The sequence below is a fragment of the Betta splendens genome, chromosome 4 (assembly GCF_900634795.4).
Source record: "Betta splendens chromosome 4, fBetSpl5.4, whole genome shotgun sequence".
NCBI classification, from domain to species: Eukaryota; Metazoa; Chordata; class Actinopteri; order Anabantiformes; family Osphronemidae; genus Betta; species Betta splendens.
The window spans coordinates 20,739,202-20,755,603 of record NC_040884.2 but is presented as its reverse complement, the minus strand read 5'-3'; the positions used below and the strand labels follow the sequence as shown (position 1 = coordinate 20,755,603).

Genomic DNA, 16,402 nt, shown 5'->3' with positions numbered 1-16,402 from the left:
CGCGAGAGCTGCTGACTCGAGTAAAATGGATCAAAGCGCCAGGTTTGTGACAGAGTAGGAGCCGTATCGCGCGTTCGCACTCGGACGTGGATGCGCTTGCGAAACGCTCGAACGTGAGCGCACAGAGGGGGGGGGGGCGTGCAGACACAAGCAAAAAGCCAGTCGCACGCACACAAAGGCGACGGGGAACCTCACACACCGGACCCAGCGCCGCTCCTGACGTATGCGTGGTGACAGTTTGACAGCACATGACGTCTTTTGTGCAGCCGAGGAGGCTTATGGAGTGTGTCTGCTGCCCTCAACAATCCTCCTCTTAGTAATAAAGCAATGAACACGTGCACCGTACGGCCCCATGCACAAGCAATGGTTCATTCACTAACAAATACACAGACTGAGGAAACCTGCATCACAGGAGACTATTAAAGGTTAAAGTGAGACGCCAGTGTCACCGCTTGAGGCTTGGAAGCTCACTCACAACAGGATACCTAAGAACAGGACGTCACATCTGGAGCAGATGTTGAAGACTTCAAATCACTGAACCCCATCATTCCCTGCAACACCAGGCTGTAGAGCCCACATCCTATTATGGGGGGAACGCTGCTCAGAGGCCGACAGGGCACCTTTCATCCGCTGATGCCAGAACAGCTTCTTGTTCCTATGAAATCTATCTCCACGCCTTCCATTATAAATATAGATCCTCTGAAATAACTAAGTATTTGTTTGGGCTCCGGTTTAAAAACAAGCACAGCAACATATTAAATTACATCCACAAGGATTAGAGGCTCTATATCTGTCAAATACTAAAATATCTTAAGGTGGAGTGAAGTGCTAAACCTTTGATCCCCCGTCTCCCTCTCCAGCCTTATCACATCATCCACTTCCTCGCTTGTTTGTTGCTGTGAGTGGCACCTCGTCCTCAGCCGTATACACTGCCTGTCAGATTACATTATTAATGCCGACGGAGGAGCGGACGAATCGGCACGTGAGCGAGCGGAGGAGGAGAGCGGGGAGGTCGCGGGATGATCAAAGGACTGTGAGGGAGCGGGTGACAAACGGGGGCGTTTCCGCCTCGCCCGCCGACCTGAGGGACTTTAAATACATAGATAAACAGCTTCTTCATGGACGACTGAATCCTGTTAATTTGTGGTGCTGGTGGAGTAATAACAAGCATTACACAATAATAAGCCCCCCTTGTGGATTCTCCCCTTTGCAGCCCGACTTTGTGTTTTACAAGCCTGCAATGAATCACCTAAAAATCTAATTCCTGCTTATCACATGCTGTATTTTTATTTATCCTGGTTGCAAAGTTATGTATTTGCTTTAATAAAACTATAAACACTGTCATGTGATTATGGCTGCGTGCGGATTCCCTGCTTTGCCTTCCAGAGCTGAGGAGGATTAAGCCTGGGTTCCCTTCACAGCTAACCCAATAATATGTATGACAGAGCTGCGGGCGGCTTAGTGTTTATGGCCTCACATCTCTCTAAGGAGCTCTGAAGTACAGCACAGACAGGCCTGATGTTTTTTTCATCACCTCTGCTCTTTCTGCCGTTAAACCACTGCTGATACCTCCTGCACTGCACTGCAGCCCTCCTCACGCTCTGGTGTAACCACCACAACCCGCGGACTGCAGCTGTGAAGGTTCCACCGCTGGGCTGTTCAGTGCCCTGACTTCAGCGGACACAATGTGTTTAATCAGAACAGAATCACAAGAGCTGAAATAACAGGTTCACTTCTGGTGACGAGATAGAACAAATTCAATATTTGCTCCTTTTTGATCTTCTGCGACAATTCATTCACTTCCTCTTGTTCCGACTGTGAAAGAACAAACTGTGACACTAAAATATCTAGAGGTCACTTGTGTTCAATTTTAATGAAGCAGGCTTCATTATTCCATCCTCAAAAGATGATAAAAACGAGCCACCTGAGTAATAATCTAGGCTTCTAGGCTTTAAAATTTAATAAGATTTCTGCAAGGCTTAGCCAAATATTGTTTATATATTTGGAAACAACTCACTATCCCATTTGAAATGATGTTATGTACTGTACAGGAGTGGGTTAAAGAACAAACACAAAGCTTTGTACTTAAACAGAACACAAAGCAAGTCTTAGCAGTGCTGCAATTACTGCGCATACACAGTCAATGAATAGACACAGTTGGAGGTAAATGCGCCTGGAGCAGCAAGAACCGATGAAAACATATGAATGACGAGTGACAAGCTCAGTCAAAAATGTGCGACCAAGCTTCTCGAGCAGCCTCATTGTTTAGTTTCATGTGTGCACCAACTTTTCCTAATGAGCACAAAATGCAGAACATGTTTTCTTTCTTGATTTTATTAAAATGCAACAATCGAGCCAAATGTCAGACAGCTGTACACTTAGAGGAACCAGTACAAAGAAGACTCAATGCAAACATGTGAAGGAGCAGCTAAGACGATACTGGCTCCGACATGTGATCATATGAAAGACTGAGATCGTCCTGAGGCGTGGCTGGTGAGCGCAGCCGCGCTGCAGGAGGAGCTGCAGGGCTTCGGATTTGGCAGCGCCGCCGTCCTGGAAGCACAGAACTCCCACTGGATTGCTGGAGGATTATCCATCAGGATCCTACACAGTGTGAGGAACAAGACAGAAGCAGGTGAAGCAGGTCCTTCAATCAGCTGTGAGGGCGTCTGTAATAGTGTGACATTGTGTTTGTACACAAAGGGTTATCAACAGTTTCAGTCATTAAATGTTGAATATTTCAAGGTTTTAAAAAGCAAAACAGTAAACAAATTAAAAGTCCTAATTATCTCCTGTAGAAAAAGCTACAAATTCAAATAGAACCATGTGAAAACTTACCATGAGACAATGACGTCTTCTGTGCTGGAACCAGCTCATGATCACGTGAAAATGACAAACAGGAGGCAAAAAGCAGGAACCATCAAAGGTGGAATAAAATGAGAACACGCCACTATTTCCCCGCGTCGACGAGGTCGGACCGGTCCATTCCTCCCCACACGCCTGTGGGTTTATCCACCTGCCATCCAGTCGTCTGACTGTATGTGCGCTCAGATTTACAGTAAGGCCTAATACACACGAGTGTTAGTCATCAAATTAGTGGAGTGGCCTGTTATTTATTACTGCGGCGCAGGCTCCTCTGTGATTATCGCTGATTCCAGCTGATGCCGCAGCCGCCGGCGTTCGCTCGCCGAGGTCACGTTTCCAGGTTCTGTCAACGAGTCCAACCTTGAAAAGGAGCGGCGTATCGATTTTATGACAGTTGCTGCTATAGTTGTACGCAGCTGTAAACACTATTGTTGCAGCGCTACTTCAGCGCTGAGGTCGACGTGACAGACGCTGGCCTTTCTAAGCTCTTATTATTGAGATGCACTTGTTTCTCCATAGACCAAGCTCCTCCCCTGAAAGCAGTGCTTCCGATCAAAAGGAGTGTCTATTGTGATAGTTGTGATCGCTCTGAGCTCAGCTGTAGATTTTGCTGATAACAGCGTCTGCTTTGACCTGCACCCGATTGAAGCCTCGCTGTGTGGAGCGCCTCGCGTCGAGGAGCAGCTGCAGCTGTAGGTGTAGATTTGGTTCAAGGTTCCCTTTTCCTCTGTCAGATGGATCCAAACTCAAATCTGCTGACATCGGTCGGGTTCAGAGCAGATAACCGGGCTCCAAGTCCACGCGCTGGATGACATTCTGAACAGGGTGACAGAATGTCATCAGACAGAATTTTGAGCATGTTGCATCATTAGAAACATAAATTTTGGAGCGTTTAATGTGTTTTTGTGGATTTTTCATGTGCTGTATTGTTTTATTGCAGACCAAGCAGACACTGGTTTATATTTAATAATGCATCAAGGCTATGGAAAGCTGTGCCCTCACCAGACATCGCTATGCTTCATTCCTCCTGTGTGCCATAAATCAATACGGGGGTAAACTGCTGCTTGTGAGCTGTTGTATCACAGTTTGAGAACAACGGCTATAAAAGCACCTCCTCACACGGGCGCTTTCAAACCGTTCCTCTGTTGGAGTCACAAAGGGAGAAAATCTTAATGTTGGGCTGAATCGAGCCCTCGGCCTCCAAAGGGGCCGCGTTCATCAAAGCCCAACTGCGTCTCCAGATGCCGCGCGCTCGCGTCCTCTGCCAGTGATCAATATGACTGCTGAAGTGCGCCGCGTTGCGCCGCTGGGTCGTGTTTACTATGCAGCGTATACAGTCGGCTCAAATCTCTGGCTGCCGCTGTAAAGAATTTCCATTGAACATCACAGACGAGGCAGAAAGCGATGCCGGTGCCACTCTGCACTTCGCTGCCTCCCGTCCTGCGTTTGCGCCGACGTCTATAGACAGAAGTGATGAAATGTTACAGCAACAGAGCGCGTGTTTGTGCGGCGGAGAAACACACTCAGGTGATGTGATTAATGCCACTAATACGGTTGCTGAGTCTGCAGTTGAAGGATGCTATTTTTGCCTACACGTCAGCAACAGCAGGCGTTTTCCCAAAGCATGAGGCCGAACATCATCGTCACGTTTGCAAGTTGAAACGTTGCCAGAAACCACGCGTTTGCTCTTTTTCCAGTCTTCATCCTATGATGCACCCTGTTTAAACTCGTCACAGCTCTTTTATTTCAACTATTGGCAAGGAGCTGAATATAACCCTTACAGTATCTTCCACTTCTGGTGATCTGCATATTTCCAACGCGCTTAGCATCGATCGGGAGGAGCTTTTGCAAAGCTCCATTGAGCAAAACCAAATTTTAATCCTGCTTCTCTTTCAGCGAAGATCACTCAGCCATCGGCGAGAGAGGGCAAAAGTCAGGGCCAAAGGCTACGGACGTCGGGGGGTTGGGGGGGGGGGGGGTCATTAGCCATGTATACCTAGCAGGGCTGCTTCATCCTGCAGGAATGCTGCGACAGTAACAATGTTCTAGTCTTTCTTAATCCATAATAGGGTCTCATGAAATATTTATGCAGTCTGGCAAACAACAGGATATGTAATTATCATCAAACACAAGAGTACACAATGGCTGCAATCAAAGCACTTCTGTCTCCGTGTCAGTCAACCCCTGGAAAGGTTAAGTTTCCCTCCCACTCCACTAATTCCTGCTGACCTTTCCGGGGTGATGTCTCAAACTGGGCAAAGTTTCCTAGAATTTCGCAGCAGCCATTAAATCACTCATCTCACAATCAGCGCCGGGGCTAAAAATAAACGCACCCCTGGTGGTGTGTGTGCAGCAGACAAGCCTCAGACTCAACACTGTTTGCCCCGAAACCCAGGTAGGCAGCACAGGAGCAGTTCATGAACGGCCATCACGGCTGCTTGTACTATAAGTGGAGATATACAGTATGTGTAGTAAGAACAGCCCAAAGTTGGAACAATAACACAAAGCTATAGAAAAGCATCCTATTTATGTTGATTTTCTTCATGAGGCGTCATTACTCAGCACAGGATGAAAATATTTACCACTTTGCTTTTGCTTCCAGGCGTTTTCTCAGGGAAACAAGGTTTTACAGTCACAGACGTGGGCAGAGCCTCCGCCTCTGACCAGAACGGCATCAACACACGCTTCGAGACGATGGGCGACGATGCATATGCATCTGCAGCAGATGAGGTCGGGGGGAGTTACTGTGTGACTGAGGCTTCACGGAGGGGGCCGGCCTGGTTTGCAGCTGGAGCCACAGACTGAACAAAGGATCCAGGCACATGTGGCTCCCTTCCTACAGTAGAGTTCACATTAACCTTCCTGCTATTAAATCAAATACTGTAGCACAGCTGATTATTTGCAGCTGTGTGGTGAAGTTAAACTGTCCCACAGCCGATGGCCCCGCTTCGTTTCTGTGGCGCTCAGCTCAGAATGTAAAACTGGACCTATTTAATTTATTGTCTTGATTTTGAGGTCCAGCTCTGCATGTCTGCAGGGCAGAGCCAATCCCAGCAGCCCCTCTGGCGCATTGTTGGACCTGCTCTCGGCGATACTACACCGCCTTGGGTGAAGTAACGGCCTGTTTAGGATCCGCATGGCATCAGAAAACACAGCGACCCGCAGCAGAGCTGACGCACGTAGCTTAGCGTAGCGCCCGCGTCGTTTCCCATCATGCCTATTGCCTCTACATTACGCGTTTATGTGGTTTTGTTTCAATATTGCTGCAGATGCTTGGAACTTATGAATAAATTGTGAATGCATACAGTATCATATCAGCTGGCCTCCTGCGGCGTGCGTCACTTCTGTCCTCACGGCCACGCTGTCCTCCATCAGCCGACCGCTTCAGAACGTCCTGTAGAGTCTCTGAATGGAAATTGATTAAAGCGTCTCGTTGGGTTTGACGCATTTCTCCAGTAAGAGTCTCAGACTGAGCACAAATATTAGTAAGGTGACCTCCTCCGCGTCCTCCCACTCGTGCACTTCACACCCAGAGCAGCGACGCGCGGGTCAAACAGCATTATTAGAAATTAGGAAAGCAAAATAGAGGATATCGGGACCTGACGATAGTCATATGTGCACTGTTCCTTCCTTTCTTATTGATTTGCGTGAGGGCTTCCACCACCACGTGGGCGCCCACGCTGTTTCTTCTTATCACCAGTAGCAGGTAAGAACTGTCTGACACTGCAGCTGTTTTAGTCACCGACTGGATGTTTAACACGCCTTTGCATTGGCTAAATAGGCCTCAACCTGGCAACGCACAACACACTGCTACTAATTTCACTGTGTTCTCCAAACATTGATCTCGCGTTGAGTGAATCACAGTGGCTCCCTTCAGCCCCCCCTCCCCCCCCCCCCCCCCCCCCCCTCCTGCTGTTAAGGCCTGTCGGCGCTCTTTGCTTTTTTTAACTGAGCCTTCAACCTTTCCACAGCTCCTCCTTTGTGCCGCTGGACGCTAACGGCCTCACTTGAAGCCCGACGTTGGCAAATCTTGGCGTCAGAATCAAAGCGGGGCAGGACGGAGTTCTCCACAAAAGAGGCGGAGGGGGAACGGGGTTAGACGAGACAGCTGAAGCTAGACGGCGACGGAGAAAGGCCGCGCGCCGCGCCTTTTGTGCTCGCGCAGGAATGGATGGAGCTAAATTGCTTGGTGCTTTGCCCATCTGCACTAACAGCTGGTAACAGTGTGATATAAATAACAAAAAGGAAAATGAAAGGCGAGAAATAAAGCCCAGAGGCGTTTGTTCCCGTTTCTGTGAGAACTAACTTTATGTTTTTACAGCTGTGTAAACATTTACATGGTCATTGTAGGCGCCGTCCATATGCTGCTCACACGTCACATTAATCTGAAGAATGACATGTATTTAGTTCACATTTGTTTCAACTTTGTCATAAAGCGATTTTACTTCCACGAGGAGGAGCTGGCGTGAACCTGCGTCTGGCAGGTCAATCGCCTTCAACCCCTCATTGTTTCATTCTGGACCCGAGTCTTATCTGTCGACGTGCTGCCGTCCGGAGCGCTTGGACGGCGGCGGCAGAGCCTCGCCAGCGGACAAAGGGGGCGACAGAGCGACACGCAGCTAAATAATCAGCCTGGCAGCGGAACGTGATCCCGGAACGGACGGACGGAGGAGGTGAAGACGCGCTGTGAAGGTGCAGGAGCCTTGTCAGAACCCGGTTCTGCTGTGAACCCGCCTGAAGCTAAACGGGGCCAGACGTCAACAAGCAGCAGCAGCTTCTAGGACACGACGAAGCTCAAATGTGCTATTTAAAATGGTCGTGTTTCACCCCGTGTCGGCGTTGGCTTCATTTAGGGCCAATCTGATTGTTTCTGCGTTCTCCTCAGTTCTAAATGATGTTTGCTCACATTCTCTGCCGCTGCGCTCTGTTCTGTTTATTCAAACTCCTGTGGGTTTGTGTGAGCGAACGCGTTTAAGGTGTGATAATGGCGCGTTTATGTTTGCCACACAGAAAGAAAATGCTGCTGTTTTATTATGGCAGCGCAGATGAACCTAAAGCGTCATCATCACCCCCACCCCCCATCACCCCCCATGCAGCTCTGCAAACACATCCAGCGTCGCTTGTATTCTCACTCTTGCTTGACACATTGGCATCACATATTAGTTTCATTCTCTTAGTGAATAATTAATTGGGAACCGAAATTGCTTTTCAAATTGTATCAACTTGCGATGAGTGACCTAATTAGTTCATGATTACACGCGCCGGGAGGAGATCCCTGCCTAAACGATGTGACTAATGGGAATTAATATTTCAAACCCGTGTCTGCAATTAATGTCATTTACATATGTAATGTGTCAGTCTGATTACATAATTACAGGTACGTTCGCGTCCCCTCATGATGCCATCGACAGGTGTCTTTGAGGATCCGAGCGGGCGCCAGGTCGGCTCAGCCGGTACCAGATGCTGGTTCTACCTGCACTGCAGCTCACACTGACTTCACATCTACCGGTGACAAATGTATTCACAGTCGTCCAGCGGCTTGACAGGAAGTGACAGGAATGGATTTTCTTTACAGTTACTTCTCGCTAACTCCCCCCGAAAAGGTGGTCACAGGCTGTTGAGTCAGAGCCTGGGATGAAACACCTTCAAACTCACATGTTGGTTTTGAATTCTGATTATTTTACACCTTTAATTTTAATTGAAATGGAAATGAGTGAATAAATAGCTGAGACCAGCGTTGTGTGAATAGCTTGACATTTTGGAAATCACACTCATTTAAGCTTTTTGAAAGTCAAATCTTCGGCTGCAGCTTTAGAGGCGGCGGCTAGATTTGGATGTGGACAGAGCTACGCTAGCTGTGTTCTACATGTGATCCTTTCATCCCTACTTCCACGTCTCTGGATCTCCACGCTGAGCTGGAAACCACCAAAAAAATCAATAACACTTCACTGAGCTTCGTAATAAATTGAAGATCATTTCAGATTCTTGACAATCAAGGTCTGAATCTAAAGCACGTCCTTATTCAGTGTTGATACTAGCTTCATGATGTCTATTTGAGGAAGTGAATGAAGGATGCAGTAGCCACTGGTTCCCGCAAGAGCTCACGTCAATGAGCTGCCTGATTTCCTCTGATGTCAAAACCTGGAGGAGAAATCAATATGGGAATGAAGCCTTATTTACACACGCCACCTGATAGACTGCGGCTCATTGTGCGATGTCAACAAGCTATTAATGTTTCAGGAGAAGATTGCTTTTTGAGGATAAGTGGGGAATTAGATGATGGGACATCTATTTTTACTCCTGTGTGCACTGGCGAGTGCGGCCACATTTTAGTGAGACAGATGTCTTTTTTTTTAAATTCAGATTTAGAGTGTAATCACACGGACATGAGCCGTTCCTAATCTCAGTCTGGGGAGCATGCAACCCTAACTGTGATGTACAACTGCGGAGCGCACGCTCGCGCACAAGCCGGATTATTGGCCGGACTTTGTGTCACTGATACTGATAAACCGCCGGCGCTAAACATTTCTGCGCTGCTCCGTGTTTAGTAAAAGAACAGCGTTGGAAAAAAAGCAGCTCTGCGACAGGCGAGGGCCATTTAAATAAGCACGCGAAGCCCCAAAGGCTGCCCATATGGCGGTCAGGTGAGGATTCCCCGTCAGGCTCAGTCAGACTGGGGGTGTGTGTGTGGGGCAGAATGCGTTTTCGCCATCACCAACAGTCCCTCGCTCCCTCAGAGCGAAGCGTTTGTGGAGAGACACATAAAAGGTTTGCTCGTTGGACACGTTCCTGCCCTCGGGGATACACAAACTCAATAGCCAGCTAGCCAGCTAGCCGTCTCTCCTTGAGTGCACCTGTGCTTTCCTAGTGGCAGACACTGAAAATTGAGGTCATGATCCCGGCGAGCATGTGAGTCAAGATGCCTCTGTGTTGTAATATCTCTGTTTCAGGCTCCATCTCCTTGAAATATCTATTCAGGATACGACCGCATGCATGGATTTGCTCCGTGTTGCCGTGTGGACAGACGACGGTGCAATGAATATGCTGAACGGATTCCTTCTAATCTACACAAAGACGACATTCTGTGCTGGACATTTAAGTCGGCAGCTGTGACAGTGAAGCGCGCGGAGCGTTTTTACCTTTGTCCGAGCCGGCAGATATTGTTTTGTGACGTGACCTGACTCTGTTCACGCAGACAGGGCGGAGAAAAGTCACAACCAGCCTGTCCACGGATCCTCTGACGCGCTCCGCCTCTGGGCCCAGTGGGCCCGTTCCGTCCTCCCCCCATGCTGTAAAAGCGCCTGCACGCATATAGAACATCTGCACAGGCGCCGAGCTGCGCCTGACGCCGCACAGCACGTGCTCTGCAGCCCATCATGTCTGTGGAGACTGGGATTTACCGTGTCAATGTTTCCACGACTGGTCACGGGCAGGTGAGAGACAGCTGAGGCGAGCGGGGCGACAGCGAGAACAGCTGATCGCTGCAGAACCAGCTCGGAGCTGACCCAGATGAGGACGCTCCACTGTAATCGGGGTCCCCGAGGTAATCTGGGCAGGACATTATCTGCTTCACTGCTTCTTCGCAGCATCTGGAGGCCTCCGCCACCTGCTCTTCAAGCCCTCACGCTGCTCCTCTGCCTCTTTTCTATTCTGACTTTGTTTACTTCTCAGCGAATGTCACACAAACACTTGAGACAAATCAGATATGTGGCTGAGAAGCCTGGATCAAGGCTCTGTGCGACTGAACCGGTGTCTCCTCACAGAAACAGGACGGCCAATAAAACAAGAGCCCCAGAATCACTGGTGTGAATTAGTCCTTCCACAAACCCCTGCACACGCAGCTCCTAGCGTCTGGCTTAGTGTCCTCTTTTCTGTCATTTTAATCAAAGCTCACATAAAAGGAGATTTAGTCAAAGCACCATTGCTTTCTCTTAATGTCTTCAACATGTTCTCAACAAACTCCAGACCAAGCGGTAATGAAAGGACTCAGACATTCTTAGAATACATTGAGGTCTTATTCCACTGCACAAGACCCATTAAGGTGACGCACCATAATTCAGATTGTTCCCATAATAGACGCTGGAAAGTCATTCGGCCTGACCCTATTCTTCAGATACGGGTTTAATTGCCCAGAATATCAAGTGTGAGATCCCCTCACTTATCAAATTAACAGCTCAGAAAAGGACAGTAAAGTAATTAACACTTGCTTCAGCAGAATGAGTCACACCAAAGGTAAGCTGTTTATGTGTTAACGAGCGGGGAGGGGGCACGAAGACAGCAGCCCTGATGGAAACGCTAGTCCGGCTTCTGTGTACTCGTACATATACAGACAGAGGATGTTTTGATGTTTCGCTACTGTAGCATCTCAAAGCAAAAGCAGCGAATGACTGGACAAGTTCTCAAACCTGCAATGTGCATCTCAACCTCCTCCTCATGCTTTTAAACCATCAGAAGATGAATAAAAACAGCTAATGTCTACATGTTTTTTTTAAAGTGATGTGAAAAAATAAATATAAACGCAGATGACTTTTATTTCATTGTCTCTATTGTGTCTCGCCGTTGTCTGAAACCAGAACCGTGTCCTTGGAGTTGAATCCTATTTGAACTAAAGAGGAATCTTTTATTTCTCCTGGATGAAGTCGGGCGCAGGAACGAGACCTTTGCAACCAGCTCTTAAAAACTGTGAAATGCGATTGTAAACTTTAGATTGACTTTGCAGGTGCTATACATTCAGCTGATGGCAGGTTATAAAAGAATGCTGTGGAGCCAAACTTTAAACGACTTCAGTGCACTTATGAGAAGAAAAGGCCTGATGGAAACCTCGCTACTTAAGCTTCTATAATTCATCCCTTTGCAGCAGCTTGACTGTAAAACACAATTGCACAGAACCTCTGATTGTCCTACGATCACTCATCATAAAGTTGGCTTCTTCTCTACATATTATCCAAGAAGATGCTTCATCTTATTAACTACAGTAGGTAGGTGTTTCTAGCATGTGATGCTAAACCCAGCAGACCATAATAACTACACAAATGTAAAAACACTACAGTGTACGTTACTCATGGGTGTTCTTGACCAACTTCATTCCAAAACCAGTGAGAGGCTCACTTCACGCGATGGTCTTCCACTGAATCCAACAGGCGTACACGCACCAGCACAAGGCCAGCTGCTCCCGTGTGATGTTTCTCTTTGTGGTAGCAGAAATAGCTATCGTGTATATTCTGCTGCGCAGGTCTGGCCCGGCCCAGATAACAGGAAACCTGCCTGGAGGGGAGACACGGCACCGCAGGACGTAATAGAAGCCATCACAAGGCTTAGCGGGAGAGACGTCCTCGGCTGTAGTAGAAATACCGCTTAATGGGGCGGGGAGACATGTTGGTGGGTCGTGATTCAGCAGTGTGAGGTTTGGAGGGAGTGAATTGAATATATCTACTTGAAGTGAACTGAAATGAGTTTTTAATCGAGATGCTACCAACAGACAAGCACGAGCACGGCTGAAGACCTACAAAACCTCGGCTTGATTGATTGTTTGTGTTTAATTCTGCAGAGACGAACTGGAGGAAAGTGTGTTGCCTTGAAGAAGCCGCTGAAATCAAATTAAAGACTCAATGAGCTGCTTTGGTTCGAGGCCAAATATAAGAACCTTGGAATTAAAGACATTCTTTCAGCCAGCGACTTACTGTTAACACTTGAGCGTGATTCATTATTAATGAGTGGATCAGTTCAGCGGCTTTTTCAGATCTGCAGCGTTGCTTCTGGAGGAAAATCAAAAACGAACCATGGGCCAAATGTGAGGAACGACAAGGCGGCGAACGTCTGCGCGAGAATGAAAGCAAATAGAAATTCACAACAACAAAAACTGTCAAGACTGAGACACGTGCGCGTGTCTGCGTCTAACTCATGTCACTGCAGCTACAGTATCTGCTTTGTGACCAGACCCACTATAATCACAGGGCTTGTTAATGTATGATGCATGTTCTGCCTTCCTGTTCCAGCGAGTCTATAAATATCCACTTTGACCACATCGCATCCCACTGACTCTAATCTACCATGACAGCCTGTTTGACCACACTAGGACTTAACAATCTACCCTCAAACTTAATGGCCCGACCTCACACACTTTATAGACCGGCCAAATTACCCAGATGAGCCTGTGTTCTGTGAAAGGGAGACCGTACATATGTACCCAGCGAAGCAAACTGATGGCATCACAAAAAGCACCAGCTTGTGTTTAACGCCTTCACTCATTTAGCTGAAAACCAGTTTTGCCCTCGCGCTCATTTGCTTGAACTCGGGAGAAGTTCACGAAGGGCCGTGATGTTAGACTTGCTTGAAGCAGCCCACGGCGGGAGCGGAGCCTGCAGAGAGTGCCGATAAACATTCCCAGTAACGACTCATGACCTCTGCCCTCCTCCAGGCTTCCGTGGCATCTGTATACAAGTTTTACTGCCCTGCAGCACATTTCCAAAAGCAAGTGAAACCTCCTGGATGCATTTGCTCTCCTCCAGCTCTCCTCCTGTCCTGTCAATAGCTCCATTCATTTCCTGCAAGCTCAGGTTGGACAAGCACAAGAGGATTTATGAATCCAGGCCTACACCTCTGATTTAGGTGTCAAGATCCACATCACTCAACTTGCCAACTGCGGTATTCCTAATTGCGTTTTTCCAACTTGGCTGCACAGGCTACTGCAGTTCACACACTCGCCCGCTGCAGCAAATGGGAACTGTTACGTCCGCCGCTGCGAGCCGATGCACGGAGGGAGTTTGGATACTTTATATGTGAACGGTCGCTACAGTCGCCACAGTGCAGCCGCCCGAGGCACCTGAATGTACAGCGGCTTCTTACGTTCATCCCTCGGCTGCGACAGCTCGAGGGCTGTTGAACTCAACGCCACGAAAACGCGGTGCTCTAACGACCTGCGCGCGATCCGCGTCCCTTTTTATTTTTCGTCTTGAATTGTTGAACACGTCGGTTCCCACGAAGCGTTACGCACACATCGATCACATCAGGTAACCTTCAGATAACATTGATAAAGAATGCCTTCTCTAATGAGCCAATTTTGCCAGCCTGGCGAAATAACACGTCAGCCACAGGTGCATATTTCTGTCACCTTGTACTTTATTGTAAATACAGCACTCATGTAATATACCTGCAAAGGGGAAAATGTCTGTTCATCCTCGTTGACACAGAAAACAAAAACGCATTGAACTCCCTCAAGATTAAAAACTCCCCTCGTCCACCCAGCATCATCTAGTCAAAAAGCGATAACATCCAATCCAAAAATACTTGACACAGCCACACAAAAACAACAAACCTGTGTGCTCAGCTGCAAGAAAAGTATCACGTTAAAATGTCATCGGGTTTTTAAAAATGACTCCCTTTTGTTACAAAGAAAAGAGGAACAAAGTAAAAGCAAGGGTTTGATCGGTGGGATCCACCGAGACATCAAAATCACAAAACTCGAAGGCAACAAACACCACTGCAAAATGCAAACCAAAGCATAGCAACAGCAAAAGTCGACAGAAACAAAAAAAATTAAAAATGTTTCAAAACCACCAATAATTGTTTGAAAAATCTCAATACTGACAAAAGCTGCTTGGTTTTGACCCCTCGAAACAAAACTGCAAGCAAGTAAAAGCTTTCTCAAGACCGATTACGCACCGCGTTTACCCTCCTGGCACTCTCCATCTGAATAACTGCATGCTAAAAACTTGAAGCCTGGACGTGAAAAACGCTCAAAACAACCATGTCAATGCTCAATTCAAACACCAGCAAAAGGAGGAAAAATAAAAAAGGGGGCAATTAAAAAGACAAAAATGGTTACAAAAAAGCCATTGGAAATGTACTCACCGAGCGGGAGTAAAATGTTGCAATAAAAATGTGATATGGCTCAAAATACAGTATGGCGGTGCAAGCCGGAATGCTGTGCCTTTTCTCTAGATCTCTGCCTCCAGTTCTGTCATGTGACTGATTCAGCCCCGACTTCCAGCAATGAGAGACCAGTGTTGAACAGCTGATGCTGAATGCTCTCCTAACGGCTTGGCTCTCTCCAAAAGTAAAAAAGAGGTAGTCCTTATCATCCCACAGTTATGACCGAGCAGCCCGTGTGTTTTTCTTTGGCTATTTTAAAGATGCAGAGCCCACTCGGTGTCAGCGACGCGGCGGGATCCGGTCATGCTTCCGTTCCGTTCCGTGGACGCACGGGCTTTTATGCACTGCGTGTTTCTGATCGTAAGAAGGAAATAATGAAATAAAGCGGCACGAGGGTGGGGTATTACAGTGGGGTAGCACGCGGAACGGAGGGAAGCTGCATCACACTCGTAATAACACGCAGCGCTGCCCCATGCTGCCGAAGACGAGGCAGCGGAGCACATTCGCGACGAACTAGCAACAGTATCAGAGCCGTCATCTCACGCCAGCCCCGTCCACGGCGCCGATCGTTGGCTGATATGACAGACAATCACCCGTATCTGCCTGCGCCGCTGAAACAGAATGCAGGAATGGGGAAATGCAGGAATGACACTAATTATGTTACACAATCCTGCCTCCACGGGGCTGAAACTTAAGGAGCACTGTGGCATTTAGAAGGAAATAGTATCGCCAGCTGTGTCCCAGTTACGTGCCACATACTGATACTAATCCTATGGGTCTATCTATGGGCTTTGACATTGTAGTACTTTACGTTACTCATACAATTTAGCAAGACTTTAACAATTATGTGATGGTCGCTAGCCATCTTCCATTGATAGAAATGAAACTGATTGAAAGAAGACAAATGTAGTGTGACGCGCAGCCGGTGGTTTTCTTCTAAGAACATCCAGCAGTGTCACGTCTTTAAGAGCTGTCCACGGTGCTGAAATGAAGATCCTGCACAGCAGTAAAGGCAACCACATGCGTGGTCGCTGTCCATGGTGCTGAAACTGTTAAAAAGAAACAACACACAACTAATGGCTGCACAGATTATTACAGGCTACGTCCAGAATCTTCTATATCCACTACTACAGGGTTAATCCTAGAGTATGTGGACTCAAGGTGTCAGATGATGGCCATTAACGAACTGGATAACAACCATCAGCAGTAAACTGTCTTGTAGAAAGCTCTGAGTCCAATCTGTTATTGGATATATAGAGCAGTATCTCTATGAGTGAATGGATTCGAGGGTGTGAATACTTTTGGGTAACATAGACAGAAACTGAGATTTATTTCCTGGTGGTCCAGAATCCAGAAGGAGATTACGCTCAGATATAGGTTTAAATGGTGTATTAGATTCATAACACCTGCATGAACCCCCACTCTGCCTCACGCTCATTTGTTAAATAAACACACCTAAGAAATGTAGGTTATGGTTGATTGTGCAGGACAGGAAAGTAATAATGTGTTATTGATGCATTAGCGTCTGGCTGCAGTTGTCAGACAAAATTCAGCACAAATTCATGTTGCACACAGCGTTGGAGACAACTGTCACCATTCATTCATCATAACCACGGTCGGTGCACTGCCTCCACCTTAAGCACTGTCTAATTTAATTTACTTTTCA

The 16,402-nt window shown here is 47.4% G+C and overlaps 1 protein-coding gene across 2 annotated transcripts in view; it reads right to left on the bottom strand.

Annotated features, from left to right (window-relative positions):
• The window catches only part of LOC114853231 (RNA-binding Raly-like protein), a 53,691-nt gene extending 38,452 nt beyond the window's left edge, over nucleotides 1–15,239 (bottom strand). Inside the window, exon 1 of one of the 2 annotated variants that reach the window (XM_029146361.3) lies at nucleotides 14,015–15,239. The gene's annotated coding sequence lies outside the window, so the exon portion shown is untranslated. The remainder of the gene's footprint in view (nucleotides 1–14,014) is intronic. The other variant, XM_029146362.3, reaches the window with a different exon arrangement.
• Nucleotides 15,240–16,402: the final 1,163 nt, after the last annotated feature.